Source organism: Nuphar pumila, chromosome 1 (genome assembly GCF_984573655.1).
Source record: "Nuphar pumila chromosome 1, dmNupPumi1.hap1.1, whole genome shotgun sequence".
Taxonomy (NCBI): domain Eukaryota; kingdom Viridiplantae; phylum Streptophyta; class Magnoliopsida; order Nymphaeales; family Nymphaeaceae; genus Nuphar; species Nuphar pumila.
The window spans coordinates 160137470-160156486 of NC_143249.1; positions in this window are offsets into that span (position 1 = coordinate 160137470).

The window sequence follows — 19017 nt, forward strand, 5'->3', positions numbered from 1 at the left end:
AGTATGAGGAAGGAAGCCGGATAGAGCATGCCATCTACTACGTCAGCAAGACCTTCATCGATTACGAGAAGAGATATTCTCAGATGAAAAAGACATGTCTAGCCTTAGTGTGGATGTGTCAGAAGCTGAGACATTATCTAATGGCATCGGAAATCAAGATCTTGTCGAGACTCAACCCTCTCAAATACATCCTTGAGCAGCCTTTTCTTACTGGACGGATTGCGAAATGGCAAGTCCTCCTGATGCAGTATGATTTGGAGTACGTTTCTCAGAAATCGGTCAAGGGTCAGTCCATCGCCGATCAGTTAGCAGATTTCCCGTTAACAGAAGAGATCAAAGCGGAAGATGATTTTCCTGACGATCGAATTTGCAGTATTCAGGAATCTCCAGTTTGGACTCTATTCTTTGATGGAGCCAGAAATATGTCTGGTATAGGGATTGGGATCTTTTTAATCACTCCTGAAAAGGAGATGCTCCCTTATTCCCTCAAGCTCAATTTCCAATGTACTCACAACATGGCTGAGTATGAAGCTCTAATACAAGGCCTCAAGATTCTGCAAAACTTTGATGTCAAGAGAGTACATGCCTTTGGCGATTCCTTGCTTGTTGTTAACCAAGTTAATGAAAAATGGCAAGTAAAAGACTCGAAGCTGATTCCCTATCAGAAGATCGCTTTGGCTCTCATAGGCAACCTTGAAGAATTTCAGCTCAATCACATCAAGAGGGAATACAATCACATAGCCGATGGCTTAGCCTGCTTAGGCTCTATTTTGTCTTTTAAAGACAGTGAATCCTGTAGTTCCTTCGAGATCGGCAGACTTGATCAACCTGCCGACATTCCAGTCGAACAGGTAAACCAGGCCGCTCAGAAGGAAAAGCCTTGGTATCAAGACATCAAAAGCTTTATTGAAACCGGTGAGTTTCCAGCAGAAATGCCAAGAAAGGAACAACGTGCAATTCAACGCATGTCAGTTCGCTATTTCATCCTTGCCAATACTCTCTACCGTTGTGGGTTTAGTTTTGAGTATGCTAGATGCTTAGATAAGGATGAAGCCATGGAAGTGGTCCGAGAGGCACACGAAGGAATTTGTGGTGGCCACGTCGGCTACCAAACACTCGTCAAGCAGATTATCCGCGCAGGATATTACTGGAAAGCCATGCAGCAGGATTGCCATCAATTTGTAAGGAAGTGCGTCAAATGTCAAATGCACGCACCTTCCATTCAGGCGCCAGCCGCATACTTGCAATCCGTGGCCTTTTTCGATGTGGGCCTTCGACGTGGTGGGTCCAATCACTCCTTCTGCATCAAATGGTCACAAATACTTCCTCGCAGCCACAGAATACTTCATAAAATGGGTCGAAGTTGTCACTCTGCGAACAGTAGAAGGCCGGCATGTAGTTTCATTTATTCATAAAAATCTTCTCTGTCGCTTCGGCGTCCCACATGATATCGTGTCAGATAATGGCAGCCATTTCAAAAATGAGAAGATGAAGACCTTCTGCTCGAAGTTCGGGATTTATCACCACTTCTCAGCTCCTTACTATCCCCAAGGGAACGGTCAGGCAGAGGCCACCAACAAGATTTTGATCCGCATTCTGGAAAGAACAGTGGAAACAGGCCGTGATTGGCACGAGAAGATGCACGACGCACTTTGGGCGTACCGAACCACCATTCGAACTCCAACCAATGCTACGCCTTCAGAGCTTGTTTACGGAACAGAGGTGGTGTTACCTCTACATGTTCAGAAGCCCGCACTCAAGTTTGCGTCACTCGTTGAACTTTCGCTTGATCATTATCAGCAGCAGAGATTGGTACAGCTTGATCTACTAGACGAGAAAAGACTCAAGGCAGCAAAGCACGCTCAGGCCTATCGTCAGAGGATAGCTAGGCACTACGCCAAATCAGTTATTGAGAGAAGATTTCGAGTCAATGATCTTGTGCTCAGATCGACAACTCATCTCAAGCATCGGCCGAAGGGCAAGTGATCACCCAATTGGGAAGGCCCTTATGTGGTTAAGGAAGCATTGCCCCGTAATTCCTATTGTCTGATCAACGCAGATGGGGCGGAACTGCCAGATCCTATTAATGCTTTACATTTGAAGAGATTTTACACTTAAATTCCTAGCCTTTTGTACTCTTCAAAAGAATCTCTCTCAATAAAGCGACGATTTTTCTATTAAATTCTCACATCTTCTCCCTGATACTGGGGCATTTTATTCTGATCTATACTTGTCTTCCTTCGTCATATGCAGGCAGGATTAGACAAACTCTTTCCTGAAAAACTTATCAATTTTTCAGTTGATCTGTTTTTTATTTTTCATCTATTTCATTTTCTGATTTAATTGAATTTTCATCGATTTGTTATCCATTTTTATCATTTTGTCAAGTTTTATCAAACTTTTAAATTTTATCGATATCCCTTTCAGGTTAAGGGATAAAACCTGAACTACTTCCCATAAATTCTTCAATTCATATCAACCTTTATTCATTCCTCTTCAGGATAAGGGAAAATCCTGAAGTCATCAAAATTCAGACCATCTTGGGTCAAGAATCTTGAATAAATCTTTGTAATCGTCGGAACCTATTCATGTATTTTGTCAATTCTTCTAAAATCCGACTCTTGGATAAGAATTATCTCCTTCTCATCTCGGTTCCGACTCAGATTTTCCTTTTGTATATTCTCATTTTTTTGAAGTTTCAAGTTCCGACTTGAACTTCCTTTTGAATCCAACGCTCGTGTTGGACAATTCTTTGTTTTGAGAATTCGAGTTTTCGAACCCGATTCTCACTTTCTTTTTTGTATTAAAAACCGAGTTTCGACTCGGATTTTCCTTCTTTTATGTATATATTCTTATTTTTGAAGTCTCAAGTTCCGACTTGAACTTCCTTTTAAATCCAACGCTCGTGTTGGATAATTTTTTGTTTTGAAAGATCGAGTTTTCGAACTCGATTCTCACTTTCTTTCTTGTATTAAAAACTGGGTTCCGACTCAGATTTTCCTTCTTTTATATATATCCTCATTTCTGAAGTCTCAAGTTCCGACTTGAACTTCCTTTTGGATCCAATGCTCGTGTTGGACAAATTGTTGTGTCGAGAATGCGAGTTTTCGAATTCAAATTCTCATTCATTCTCTTATATTCAAAAACCGGGTTTCGACTCGGATTTCTCTTTTTATATATTCTTATTTTTGAAGTCTCAAATTCCGACCTGAACTTCCTTTTGAATCCAATGCTCGTGTTGGACAATTCACTACTTTAGGAATGCGAGTTTTCAAACTCAATTCTCATTCATTTTCTCATATTTAAAAATCGGGTTCCGACTCGGATTTTCCTTTTTTTGTATATTCTCATCTTTTTGAAGTTTCAAGTTCAGACTTGAACTTTCTTTAAATCCAATGCTCGTATTGGACAAGTTATTGTGAATTCGAGTTTTCACTCATCACTCATCATTTCTCCTTTAGGATAAGGGATAATCCTGAAACACCGGCAATCATTCTCGCTTAATTCTCAAGTATCTTTGAATGTCGGTCTCATTTTTCAAATTCTCCTATTGAACCATCCAGTGCTCGTACTAGTGTGCATTTCGAAAACCCGGTGCTCGTACTGGTGTGCATTTCGAAAACTCGGTGCTCGTACTGGTGTGCATTTCGAAAACTCGGTGCTCATACTGGTGTGCATTTCAAAAACCCGGTGCTCGTACTGGTGTGCATTTCAAAAACCCAGCACTCGTGCTGGTGTGCATTTCGAAAACCCGGTGCTTGTACTGGTGTGCATTTCAAAAACCCAGTACTCGTGCTGGTGTGCATTTCGAAAATCCAGTGCTCGTACTAGGTGCGCATTTTTCAAAAACCCAGCGCTCGTACTGGGGCTTTCTTTTTGAAATCCAGTGCTCGTGCTAGTATTTGGCTGACTAATCAGTTGGCCCTCCAGGTTCAGTCTTTGTGCTAACCAAGCATCATCATTTTCAGCTATAAATTCTCAATTTGGACCTTCAGGTCACCATTTTATCAAGAATCAACCTTTTTCTCTTGCGAAGGACCCTCTTCAGGGAGAGTTCCAGGGAGCTCGTTCTTTTCGCATGCAACCATCTTTCGTTCGCAAGAACCCTCTTCCAGGGAGAGTTTGAAGGGACTCGTTTTTCTTAGCGAACAGTTTGCAAAACAACAACCAACTTTACACAATAGAACCCTTTTTCCAGGGAGAGCTTCGACGGAAGCTCGTTTCTTTTGTGGCCCCCGTTTTCATCATCTTTGGCCAACCCCTTCACAGAGGACCCTCTTCTAGGGAGAGTGTGATGGACTCGTTCCTCTGTGATATTTTCTCAACTTTGTTTTTCGGCCGCCTTTCCATGAGAGAAGCCTAGAGATAGGGAGTTTTGACGAAAACTTAATTTCTCTTCGAAAGCTCTTGTTTTGCAAACGCCTCCTCTTTCAGGGAAGAGAGGAGTATTTCCAACTTCCCATTCAGGTAAGGGCTTAAGCCTGAGTCTCTCTTTTTGGGGAAAAAGAGAGGAGAATTTTGTCATGGATGTGTCGAATCGATATCAAGCGACCTTCGTCAAGGATTTTCTAGAATACGTTGCCAATCTGCTATCAAAAGTCATTATTGATCTCAAAATTTTCATCGCACAAAGAATTATCTCAAACTACCTTCAGTATCATTTTCAAAAGAGCAAGACTCTTGCGAAATAAGAGCTAAATTCAAGCTTTTTCTGTTGGTCAACCAAGAGGTTGAAGAAAAATCTTTGATATGACCGGCAAAGGAAAATTCAATGATGTTGAAAAGCCATAAGTGAGCCGATATTGATCATAGCTGTGGTGCATTCTTAAAGATTATTCTTTTGGCGGTAAGATAGTGGAAATATCCTGGGCAGTAAAAAGAACCTACCCAATCCATATATCCTCAGTCATCCAAGCTAAGCTGCAATCAAATATCCGCAAAAGAGATCTCTCAATTGTCGTCAAGATGAAGGCAAATTAAGCGAGTGGACCCCCGGGGCCAAAGAAGATTTGAAACATCTCCAAGATGACGGAGTTTGTGACGGATCCTTCCAGGGAAAGTTCGGATCACCGTCGAGATGAAGGCGGATGCGATGAACCTACCGACAAACCCTAAAAGATATTTGATTTCTGCTATCATTTAGAGATTTCAACCCAAGGACCAATGTCATAATCCCTGAGAAAGAAAAAGAAGGATCGGAGCATCTCCAAGATGAAGGAGTTTGTGACGTACCCTTCCTCGAAAAGGAGAGAAAAGTCAGGACATCTCCAAAATAAAGGATGATGTAAAAGAAGCCAAGAAAGCTCCACGGTTCAAAAGAGTGCAAACAGATCATCATGGGAAATGCCCAGGATATCAAACTGCCCGAAACTGTCAAGAATCATCTTTATCTATGTGAAATTCTTTATCAATGTTTTTTTCACTTGATTGCTTTTATGAAGCTAAGAATGTTTCCTCTTCTTTTCATATTAGGGAAATTGATATCTTCCTTGAGGAAACTCTACAGCAACAAATTTGAATTTTAGATCTCAAAATCTACAGAGTTAGCCCAATTGAAGCTAATACTCTGGGTAGAAAGAGGTGATATTTTCACACATGAGCACAATTCAATCATTCCGAATCAACTACAATTTTTTGCATCTTATTGGCAATATTTTCTGATTATCCCAACATGAAGTGTGAACTTGAGATCGTTTTGACGTATCCTGACGTCATCCCTCCTTAGGACTGAAAAGTCCTTTCCTTCCGTCTGATCTGAGCGCTCTCAGATTCGCACACTTCCCTGTGCTCCCCACTGTCCCGCCATAGACAGTTCCCGCTCAGGATAAGGGTTAAACCTGAACTGTTTGCAAAAGATCTATTATTGTCAAAAGCTATTTTCAGTCTCAGCAATGAGGCGCCCAAGAACAACCCCTTTTCAAGCTTTAGGGACCCCCATTTTTATCCTTTTGCGAAAACCCCTCTTGGATTTGTTGTGCAAAGTCTAGAGGCCCATCACAGTTTTCCTCGCTCCTCGAGGATTCTGTATCCATTCAGGCTAAGGATTAAACCTGTTACCTCGCTCTTCGAGGCACAAACCAAAGCCTTCTGCGAGAGGTCGTCTGTTTTTAGAAAGCTGACTTTAGTCTCAGCAATGAGGCGCCCAAGATCATCCCCTTTCCAAGCTTTAGGGAATCCCTTGTTTTTTTTCTTCTCGCGAACCCCTCCGGATTTGTTCGTCCAAATTCCGAGGACCCCATCATGGTTTCTTCATCCGAGGATTCCGTATGGTCATCCCTTTCAGGTTAAGGGTTAAGCCTGAACCTCGCCCCATGAGGTACCTTCCGTTCAGGTTAGGGTTAAACCTGAGTCCCATTTCCGACTAGATATCTTTTCTAGTCCCACCACGGTTTCTCCATTCAAAGATTCCGCGTCATCTCCCACTCAGGTCAAGGGTTAAACCTGAATCTCGTTTCGGCGATGCATTTGTTGTCCCATCACGGTTTCCTCACTCAAGGATTCTGTGTGGTCGTCCCTTTCAGGTTGAGGGCAAAGCCCAAACCTCACTCCGTGAGGCACCTTCCTTTCAGGTTTGGGTTAAACCTGAGCCTCGTTTAGATGAGGTAATCCTTCCCATCCCATCATAGTTTTTCCCACAAAGGAATCCGTGCTCTTCGTACATCCATTCAAGAAAAGGATCGTCCTTGAGTTTCATCTCATGAGGCATTTCTCTCAAAATGTCCCATCGAGGTCCGTTTATGTTTCCTTTCTCCATCCAAATTATCTTGATCTATCTTCGTCCCGTCCAGGTTAAGGGCTAAACCTGAGTCATTCCAAAAGGTAGATCTCGTCTCACCCATGAGACTTGATCAAAATTCTTACCTTTCACCATTTTGGGATCTTCGCCCAAAGTCCCATCACGATTTCCTCATTTTTATCATTCAGTCGTATCATTGTCGAGGATTTCGTCCCCCCAGGACTGTTCAGGATAAGGTTTTTAAGCCTGAAAAGCCATGTTTTTGAAATAATTCCTCCACACCCAGCTCAGATCGGCTGACTGGGCATTTTTCAAAATTTGGAGTGTTTCTTTGCCACTAAGCTCGGCTTCCAACCGGCTTAGTAGCAAAGAGGGGCATCTGTGAACACCCCAAATTCTTCAAAATGTTGTAAATATCTCCTTTTTGCCCTTTTCTCCCATTTTCTCGGTAATTGAGTCAGTTTCTAATCTAAATTCCATTTTATTTCTCAAATTTTTCTGAAATTAAATTCATTTTACATATCTGACTCAATTTCGGATCCGAATCTAGATCAAAATCCAAATCTGAGCTTCATTATCCAATTTTTTTAATCAATTTCTAAAAATTACCAAAATAACTTTTGAAAAGCTTAGACACTTCGTCCGATATCCGTTTGGATCTACCGAATTGTATTTCTCAATTCGAGGTTTAAAACTCGAATATTTTCTCAAAAACTTGGGTCCAAAACCCATTTTCTGAAGAAATCAAACCCAAACTTTCAAAAACTTCTCTTTTGTAAATTTTTATCAAAAAAAAATGCAAAAAAATTAGTTTCATCTCTCATACTGCTTAGGTTTAGAATCTTATTTCCAAAAATAACAAAAAAATCAGAAAATGAAGAAAAGAACAAAAATATATATATATATATATATATAAAAAAGAAAAAAAATACGTTTTTGAAAACCTCCCTTCCTTCCAAAACCATCACCGAAACCCCCTCTGGCCTTCTCCCTCCATCCACCCACAGACCCCGATGTGCTCGAACCCTCCGATCTTCATTTACCCTTCTCCATCGCTTCAACATCGCAGGTCTTCCCCTTCCTCCACCCTTCATCTCTAACGGAAGCTTCTTCTCGATCCTTCCAAAAGGGGTCGACCCTCCGATTATCACCTTCCATGGGTGACCCTTGATTCCCAACAGAATCCCCTTCTCGAATTATCCTTCATCGTCCTCTATCCCATGGCCATCGATCGCCCTCGCCTCGTCCTCACCCGTCAATCTCCAACAAGAACTTCCTTTCTTCCGGACTTTTCCTCCTCTCTCTATAAAAGAGGCGCAAAGAGAGGGGAGAAGGGATCGAGAATTAACCCATTGGCAACCATTATCGACACCCACAATCCCTCTGCAACTCTTCTTCCCTCGTCCCTTCCTATCGTCTCCTCTTCCTGACCCTCCCCATTGGCGGAAGGAATAATCAACTGCAAAAGATTCATCAACTTCAGCATCGAGTCTTCATCCAAGGCATCTATTGCAGTGGCGAATCATCGATCCACCAGACGATTTGATCCAGCTCATCCATACCGGCCACCTCCTCTTCTGCAGAAATAGGAGACTTCCATCGCAGAAGGAAGAGAAGCCCCTCTTTCAGAACTTCGATAGAATCCCATGGGAAATTAGTGGGAAAGGGATTACTATTTCATAACAACTGCATGGAGTTGATGTCAGTCAAAGTTTTCTTTAGTTAATCACTAAAGCTTTTATTGAAAACAGGTAATCTGAAACTTGAATCCAACAATTTATCATTATCAGGTTTGTGTGTATCAATTAGAAGATTCTGTTATGATCCTGGGTACTTACAATAGCCATCCTACTTTGCATGTCCATCCCAAGCAAAATTTCAGAAGATTTCTCATTATTCTCATATGTTTGAATTACTTCTGCCTTTAGTTATTTATTTTTCTTTTCATTTGACAGAGTTTACTCAGGGCCATTGTTCATATTTAACGAAATCATGAGGAAGTTCTGTGTAGTAGCTTTACTCTCCACCATAACACTCCCCACTTCCTCCTCATACACTTCTTCACTTGCACTTGCACAGCATATGTGCATCATCTTTTAACATGCATTACCTACCACAGTCCCAGCATTGCACTTCAAACCTGTCACTTACTTTCAGCTTACCACATTCTCACGCCCAGTAGCTCCACTTACCTACTACATCCTCATGCATAATAGCATAATAGCCACACTATCTGCCGTTGTAGTCTTTACACAACCACCATACTATAGCCAGTTAGCTTATCTACTATTAACCAGCACAATGTTTAGTTAAACATCAGGGTTAGTTCATAACATCTCACTTTGGCTGGCCTGCCAATTATGCATACACATTGGTCACACCCTTATGAGTCAGCCATTTATACAACATAATAACTCATGCATCAAACATAGGTAATATAGGTCTCACTGGTACATTGTTGTTTCCTGCATATTGCATTAAGTACCTCCCCTCAGCCCCTATTATACAGTACAGTATAATATCCTTCATTATTTTCATAAGTACTTCATCTTCAGCCTTTATACCAGTTGTTCATTACATCATACGTATTCATCAACACTTAGTGCTCTTCCCATCACCCGTTGTCTGTTAGATATCCATTCCTTCACTTAGTGCACATCACATCCGCATTCAACACATTACATATACCATACACAAGTATATATATTCTCCATTTCAATACAAATACCATGTTATCTATATATACATAAGATATATATATATGTGTGTATGCATGTATGTACATAAGTGTATGTCATTTTCCATCTTTCTATCATCTATACCTTGATATATGAACACTTTTCCCATCGACATTCATGTGACAGGTGCAAATCTCTTCTTTTTTTTTTTTTTTTCATACTAACCAAGTGTTTTTGCAGGAAATATGTGGAAAATATCATTACTTGGGGGTTGTAAATTCAAATTTTGTAATAAATTAGATCTCAATGAGAATTTACAATTTCTAGTTTTAGATAGAATGAATGAGCATTGTAAATATCATGAATTGCTTGTTTTTCATGCATTTTTTCCTTCATTTTCCAAAATCTCATAAATGGGAACACGAATGGCACGTGCACCATTTCATAAGAGGTAAACTAGTCCTAAGTTGATGATTTACGTCAACGGCCATAGTCGGGATGTAAACAAGACTTAGGATTTTTATCTTTTATAAAATAACATTGGATCCACACTGGATCCTCTTCAAAAATCATCATATTTTCAAATATTTCCTTCTTTTATTAGAGTTTAACTTAGAATTAATTCAATATATATACCAATGACCATAGTCAGGGTATATTGAGAGTTAATTTCATTTTAAACTCTATAAAAGCACCAAAATGTATTTTATTCTTCACTTGAATCTAAATATAGATTATTATATAATACATCCAATGACCATAGTCAAGGATGTATTATATCTTCAATCTTATTTTAATTCAGTTTAAGAATAAGATAGCTTTTCAAAATCCAATTTCAAAATTCTTTAAATTCATTCATCATTTAGGATAGAACTGCATCATATTTTCAAAATTCCTTTTTTTTCAAAAGCTCCAAGTGATGTAAATATCTTCCTGAATCTATCTTCAATTCTTATAAAATCCCATTCATCCTTTCATCTTTCATCTTTTCTATTTCATTTTTCAATCTCAAAGTTCAATTTAACTTTGAGATTTCAAATTCATTTTATATTCAAATTCGAATCAGATTTCAAAGTTCAAAATTAACTTTGAGATTTCAAATTCATTTTATATTCAAAAACTCCGATCAAATTCAAAGTTCAATTTAACTTTGAGATTCTTGATTCATCTTCTAAATTCCAACATTCGAAATTCAAGGTCTAATTTGACTTTGAAATTCATTTGTATATTCAAGATTCGATTTCTAAAATTCATTTTCCAAATTCAATACAAACTTAGAAATTCTTGATTCATCTTCTAAGTTTCAAATTCAAGCTTCAAATTCAAAGTCCAATTTGACTTTGAAATTCATTTTGTATATTCAATTCTCAAATCAATTTTGGAAATTCCCAAATCCAAAATCAGATCAATCTGGATCCAATTTTCTAAATACAAACTCTACCTATGGATCTTAGACTCCAGATCCAAATTCTATCTTGGATTCCAGACCTTGGATCCAAATCCATCTTAGGATCTAGAATCCAATTCCACTTTGGATCTCAGACTTCAGATCCGAATTCATCTTAGGATCCATAACCCAATTCTACTTTGGATCTCAGATTTCAGATCCAAAATCCTTTCTAGGATCCAGAACCCAATTCCATCCTGGATATTAGACCTCAGACCCAAATCCATTTTAGGATCCAGGATTCAACACTCAAATTGGATCTCAGATTTTGATCCAATTCCCCTTTAGGACCCAGAATCCAAACTCCACTTTGGATCTCAGACTTTAGATCCAAGTCTGTCTTAGGATCCAGAATCCAACTTCACTTTTGGATCTTAGACTTCAGATCCAATTCCCCTTTAGGATCCAAAATCCAAACTTCACTTCGGATCTTAGATTTCAGATCCAATTCCATCTTAGGGTCCAGAGTCCAATTCAACTTTGGATCTCAGACTTCAGATCCAATGTCACTTCTTGAATCTCAGATCTTAAATCCATTATCCAATTCCATTTCTAAATTTCAAATCCAAGTCCATTTCCAGATCTCATTTGAACTCCCTAAATCCATTTTCTATTCTTAAATACCATTTGATTATCTCATATCCATTCCAAAACTTAAAAATCCAAATTCAATTTCATCTCAAGTATTCATTTCCTTTCTTAAAATCAAAATCAAATTCAAGGTCGATTTTGACTTTGAAACTTTATTTCCTTTCATTTCGAAACTTTAAATTATTCTTTCTCCAAAATTGAGATTTATTCTTCCAACTCTGATTTACTTCAAAAACTTAGAACTTCTCTGATCTATCTCAAGTTCTAAAGTTAAGATTCAAACATTTCTTCATTCCATTGTCAAACTCATCTCAGAAATACTTGGAAATTTCTAAATCAATTTTCAAAAAGGAGCATACATTTTTGCATTGCACAAGCATGATTCTTTGTGCATTTAGAGTTAGAATAAATTTTTAGATTATATTTAGGCAAAGCAAAAGGCATAGATTCGATCCTTGGTTCGATTACCCCTGGTAAAGGCACCAGGAGCGGTCGAACCTCGTACCGACGAGCGAATCCCGTCTCTCCATTTTTTCCCGCAATATTTTTAAAACGGAGGCGAGTTTTTTGCTAAATATTTTCAAATTAAGGTCAAGTGAGACCTCGCAAAATAGTTCCTCTTCTCTCTTTCTTTCTTTCTTTTCTCTTCTCTCTTTCTTTTCTTTCTTTTGTTCTTCTCACTTCAAAAGGGAGGAGAATGGAGGTTCGAAAAGGAAAAGAGAATGAAGAGAGAGAAACCACAAGAGAGTGAGGAAAAATTTTGCGATGATCACACCTACCAACTTCGAAAGAACGACATGATTCGCTCCCTTGAAGGATAAAATAGAGCCTAGGTTGGCTAAGCCATCGGCCATCTGATTGTGTTCTCTTCTGATGCGATTGAGCTGAAATTCTTCGAAGCTGTCCACAAGAGCTAAAACGATCTTCTGATAGGGGACCAATTTTGCATTTTTTACCTGCCACTCAGTGTTAACTTGACTAACAACAAGTAATGAATCGCCAAAAGCATGCACTCTCTTGACATTGAAATTTTGCATAATTTTGAGGCCTTGTATTAGAGCTTCATTCTCGACCATATTATGAGTGCATTGGAAACCAAACTTGAGAGAATAAGGGTTCATTTCTTTTTCTGAAGTGATTAACAAGACTCCAATCCCTATGCCAGACATGTTTTTAGAGCCATTGAAGAATAGGTTCCAAACTGGAGATTGTTGGACATTGCAGATGTGCTCATCAGGAAAATCATCTTCTGCTTTTATTTCTTCTGTTAGGGGAAAATCTGCCAGCTGATCTGCGATCGCTTGGACTTTAATCGACTTCTAAGAAACGTATTCTAAGTCATATTGCATTAGAAGGACCTGCCATTTCGCAATCCGTCTAGTGAGGAATGGTTGTTCCAAAATGTATCTGAGAGGATTAAGCTTTGATAAGAATTTGATTTCAGATGCCAACAAGTAATCTCTCAATTTCTGGCACATCCAAACCAGAGCTAGACAAGTCTTCTCCATCTGAGAATATTTCTTTTCATAATCAATGAAAGTTTTGCTCACATAGTAGATGGCATGCTCTATCAAACTGCCCTCTTTATACTGTGCGAGGAATCCCCCACAGGCGTTTTGATTGACAGAGATGTATAATAAGAGAGGCTTTCCCAATTTTGGTGGCTTCAAAACTGGTGGATTAATGAGATACTACTTGATGCGCTCAAACGGGAGTTGGCATTTCGATCCCTATTCAACTTTTACTCCTTTTCTTAGCAAATGATTGAAAGGTTCATATCTCATGACCAAATTAGAGATGAATCTGCGAATAGACTGAATACGTCCTTGAAGGCTTTGCATTTCTATTAAATTAGTTGGAGGTGGCATGCCAATAATTGCTTTTGCTTTAGCCAGATCCACCCCTTTCGGATTTGTTCGTCCAAATTCTGAAGGTCCCATCGTGCTTTCTCCATTTTGAGAAACCTGTATGGTAGATTTCCCCCACTCAGGATAAGGGCCAAACCTGAACCCCCTACGAGAGGTCACAGATTTCAAAAGCTATTTCAGTCTCAACAATGAGATGCCCAAAATCATTCATTTTTCCAAGCTTTAGGGAACCCTATATTTCCTCCTTTCGCAAAAACCCCTCTCGGATTTGTTCGTCCAAATTCCGAAGGTCCCATCGTGCTTTCTCCATTTTGAGAAACCTGTATGGTAGATTTCCCCCACTCAGGATAAGGGTCAAACCTGAACCATTTGCGAAAGATCATTTAATTTCAAAAGCTATTTCAGTCTCAGCAAAGAGACGGCCAATTTCCTCCTCTTTTCAAAGCTTTAGGGACTCTATATTTTCTCCTTTCACAAAAACCCCTCTCGGATTTGTTCGTCCAAATTCCGAAGGTCCCATCGTGCTTTCTCCATTTTGAGAAACCTGTATGGTAGATTTCCCCCACTCAGGATAAGGGTCAAACCTGAACCATTTGCGAAAGATCATTTAATTTCAAAAGCTATTTCAGTCTCAGCAAAGAGACACCCAATTTCTTCCCCTTTTCGAAGCTTTATGGAACCCTATATTTCCTCCTTTCGCAAAAAAACCCTCTCGGATTTGTTTATCCAAATTCCGAAGGTCCCATCATGCTTTCTCCATTTTTGAGAAACCCATATGGTAGATTTCCTATCCAGATTAAGAGTTAACCCGGAACCTCGCTTCGCGAGGTATTTTCCTTGCAGGTTTGGGTTAAACCTTAGTCGCATTCCAATGAGATTCCTCATTTTTGATGAGATGTTTTTTTTTTCCAGTCCCACCATGGTTCTTCCCATCAAGGAACCGATGCTTCATATATTCCTCCAAGAAAGGATCATACTCGAGCTTCATTTCACAAGGCCTTTTCCAAAATGTCCCATCAAGGTACTCATGTATTCCTTTCCTCATTTCCAAATTCATTTTGATATATCTTCGTCCCATCCAGGTTAAGGGCTAAAACCTGAATCGTTCCAAAAAGAGTATCTTGTCTCACCCATGAGACCTGATCAAAATTTTCATTTCCCACCATTTCAGAATTTCCATCTAAAGTCCCATCACGGTCGCCAAACCTGTGATCATCGCAAAATTTTTTCTCTTGTAATATTCTCTCTCTTCTTTCTCTTTTCCTTTCTAACCTCTTATTTTTCTCCTTTTTGAAGGGAGAAAAGGTCAAAAAGAAAGAGAGAAGAGAAAAAAAGAAAAAAAGAAGGGAGAAGAGGAACTCTTTTGCGGGTCTCACTTGCCTTTATTTCTCAAATTCTCACAATGGTGAAACATGAATGGCACGTGCACCATTTTGTAAGAGGTAATTGATACTAAGTTGATGATCCACATCAATGGCCATAGTCAGGGTGTGGACAAAACTTAGCATTTTTATCTTTTACAAAATAACACTGGATCCACACTGGATCCATTTTCAAAGTTTATCATATTTTTCTAAAATATTTTCTCCTTTTATCAGAATTTAACTTAAAATTAACTCAAAATATATACCAATGGCCATAGTCAGGGTATATTGAGGGTTAATTTCATTCTACATTCTATAAAAGCACCAAAAGGGTATTTTATCCTTCATTTGAATTTAGATATGACTATTATATAATACACTCAATGACCATAGTCAGGAGTGCATTATATTATTAATCTTATTTAAATTCATTTGAAGAATGAAATATAATTTTCAAATTCAATTTCAACTTATTCAAATTCATTCATCATATAGGATAGAAGTGCCTCATATTTTCAAAATTTTCTTTTCAACAAAAATTCCAAGTGATTCTTCTTCTTCTTATTCAAATCCAATTCTATCTCATTTCAAGATTCAAAAATTCAATTTCAAAGTCCAATTTAACTTTAAAATTCATTTGTATATTCAAGATTCAATTTCTAAAATTCATTTTTCCAAATTCAATTCAAACTTAGAAATTCTTGATTCATCTTCTAAATTCCAGATTCAAACTTCAAATTCAAAGTCCAATTTGACTTTGAAACTCATATTCAAAGTTCAAAATTCTCAAATCAAATTTTGAAATTCCAAATCCAAAAGTTAGATCATAATCTCAACTTGGATCCAGATTTCCAAGTATCAATCTCTACTTTGGATCTCAGACTTCAGATCCAAATCCATTCTAGGATCCATAACCCAATTCTACTTTGGATCTCTGATTTCAAATCCGAATCCATTCTAGGATCCAGAACTCAATTCTACTTTGGATCTCAGACTTCAGATCTAAATCCACCTTAGGATCCAAAACCAATTCTACTTTGGATCTCGGATTATAAATCCAAATTTCATTTAGGATCCAGAAATCTCATTCTACTTTGGATCTTAGGCTTCAGTATCCAATTCCATCTTTGGATCTCAGATTACAAATCCAAATTCCATTCTAGGATCCAGAATCCAATCCTACTTTGAATCTCAGACTTCAGATCCAACTCCATTTTAGGATCCAGAATCCAATTCTATCTTGGATCTTAGACTTCAGATCCAAATTTCATCTTGGATTCCAAATCTTGAATCCAATTCCATTCAAATTTCGGATCCAAATACCATCTTGGATTCCAAACCTTGAATCCAATTCCATTCAAAATTCCAGATCAAAATTCCATCTTGAATCCCATATTCCAAATCAACTTCTCAAACCAATTCCACTTCATTCCAGATTTCAAGATCAAGTTCCCTTTTCGGATCCTAAATCCAAAAATTCAACTTTGAATCCTATTTAGAATCCAGATCTTGGATTCAAATTTCGTCTTGAAATTCCAACTCTATCTTATTTCTCCAATCTATTTTTCCATTTTTTCCTAAAAATTTCAAAAATAGAATTCAATTCCATTCCAAATATTCATCCAAGTTCAAATTTCTAATTCAAAATCCATTTATGATTTTGAAATTTCCTTTCTTCTCTTTTCTCTTAGTTTCAAGATCATTTTCCAAATCCAGATTCATACCCAAGCTCTTGATTATTCTAAAAACTTAGAACTTCAATCTTAAGTTCTAAGTTAGAAATCATTTCTTCACTTTATCGGATTCATCTCAGAAACACTTGAGAATTCTTCAAAAACACTTTCAAAAAAGAGCATACATCTTTGCATTTGCACAAGCATGATTCTTTGTGCATCCAGACTTAGGATAAATACTTAGATAATTTCTTAGCAAAGTAAAAGGCATTAATTCGACCCTTGGTTCGATTACCCCTGGTAAAGGGGCCAGGAACGGTCGAACCTCGTACCGACGAGCGGATCCCGTCTCTCAGTTTTCCAGCAAATATTTCAAAAACGGAGGCGAGTTATTTCAAAATTCTTTAAAATTAAGGTCAAGTGAGACCCGCAAAAGAGTTTCTCTTCTCTTCTCTCCTTTCTTTTCTCTTCTCTCTTCTTTTCTCTCTTTTTATTTTTCTCCCTTCAAAAAGGAGAAAAATAGAGGTTAGAAAAGGAAAAGGGAAGGAAGAGAGAGAATATTATGAGAGGAAAAATTTTGCGATGATCACAGTCATCTACATATGCATTCATATTCTTATGCATCTGATCGTGGAAAATAACGGCCATCGCCCTTTCATAAGTTGCCCCGACATTTTTTAGCCCGAACGGCATGACTGTATAGCAGAAGGTTCCCCATGGTGTAGTAAATGAAGTCTTTGACTGATCACGAACGGCCAGCTTGATCTGATTGTATCCTGAATATCCATCCATAAAAGAAAACATGGCATGGCCCGCTGTGCTATCGATCAAAAGATCAATATTGGGAAGTGGATAATCATCCTTCGGGGTAGCCTTATTGAGATCTCTGAAATCAATGCAAATTCGGACCTTTTCGTTCTTTTTAGGAACTGCCACGATATTTGCCAACCAATCTGAGTAATCAATGGCTCGGATGAAGTCTGCTTTTAACAAATCTTTCAGTCCTTCTTTGACTTGTTGCTCAACTCAAGGGTCCAATTTCCTTAGTTTCTGCTTGATTGGTCTGGAATCTGGTTTCAACTTGAGTCGATGCTCAACTAGCTTAGGATCCAACCCTAACATATCTCCATAAGTCTAGGCAAATACTTCTTGATGCTGCTTAAGGAATGGGATGAGTCTTGCTTTTTCATCTGCATTTAGACCCGAATCGATTTTGAGGATTCTCGGATCATCTTCTGAACCAATGTTGATATCCTTAGTTGGATCTTGGACCAAAGATGATGGTTCATCCTGCTTCTGAATGTGAGCAAATTCTGGCAATTCTTGAATAGTTGAATCAAACTCTGCTAGCTCTTCGGTCTGCTCTGTTGCCTGACTGACCTCTGCTCTAACTTTTATCTTATGAATCCTTGCCAGTTTTAATTTCTCTGGGGAATATTTGGAATTGATAATGAATTTCTTCATCGATTCAAGATTTATGTTTTTGATGGTCCTGAAAATGTCAAGAAAGGTTTTTAAGAGGAAGTACAAGTCAAAAATGAACTTTTAGTTTAAAAGCAAAGAACAATGGTGGTTGATATTTTGAAATGATCTTTTTAAAACAATTATTTTTCAATGAAAACATGGGAAAATCGTCAACCAAAGATATAAAAACCGACTTTCCACCGAAGTGGCGAGTACGGGTCGAATCCACAGGGAACGGGATATTTCTGAATTAATTCCAAAATAAAACTTTATTAATAAAAACAAAGTTTACAACTATGTCAATGGTTACAAGTTACATTAAATAACATTCTAAACTATGAAAATAAAATAAAATCGGAGGCTAAGTCTTCTGCAGGTCTCCAGGGGCATTTCTGTCTTTTCACATCAAGTGCAGTCGCACATCACAATTGAATTGCATCTGTTAACCTGTTCTAACTTAACAACCTACATAATAAAAATAAAAAGTTAGTAACTAAATCAAGAATTTATCTAGATTACATCTACATTATTTCTAAACTATTTCTAAATTAAATTAAAGTTAATTTAAACATCTAAAACTAAGATTATACTAACTGAGTAAACTAACTAAGCTAAGCACTCTAATTACTCTAAATACTGTTAATTTACTGATTACACAACTAGAAAACAGTAAAACTACCCGAAATTAAACAATTACTTAAAAGACTGTTTTGTCCCTAAAGAAGGCAAAAATGGATTCTGACAGCTTTTTGCAAAACGACTGTTTGAGGGGTCAAACGAATTTCAAAATTAGTAAAATGACTTCTATTCTGTAAAAGACAGATTCAAGAATCTGACACACTTTACAAAAGTGAAAAATACGTTCTGGATCTCCAGAACGAAGCGTTTCAAAATCAGGATAATTTGGGAAATCGCTGGACCCGAAATTTCAAAATCAGAAAAAGCTGTTTTCATAATACGCTTAAAAACCAGACCAAATCAACTCGGATCGAGCTGAAATTTGGTCTGAAGACAGTTAACACACCAATGTGGAGAATAGAAAAATAATATTCAGAAGATTCACGAAAAATCCACATGAAATAACTAGTGCACGATCGGGTAAAAATTAGGGTTTTGGTTCAGTGCACTATTCATCCCTTTGAATCCACATTTGACATTTGGACATTTAATTACGTACAAAAACAGCCCTAACTGAA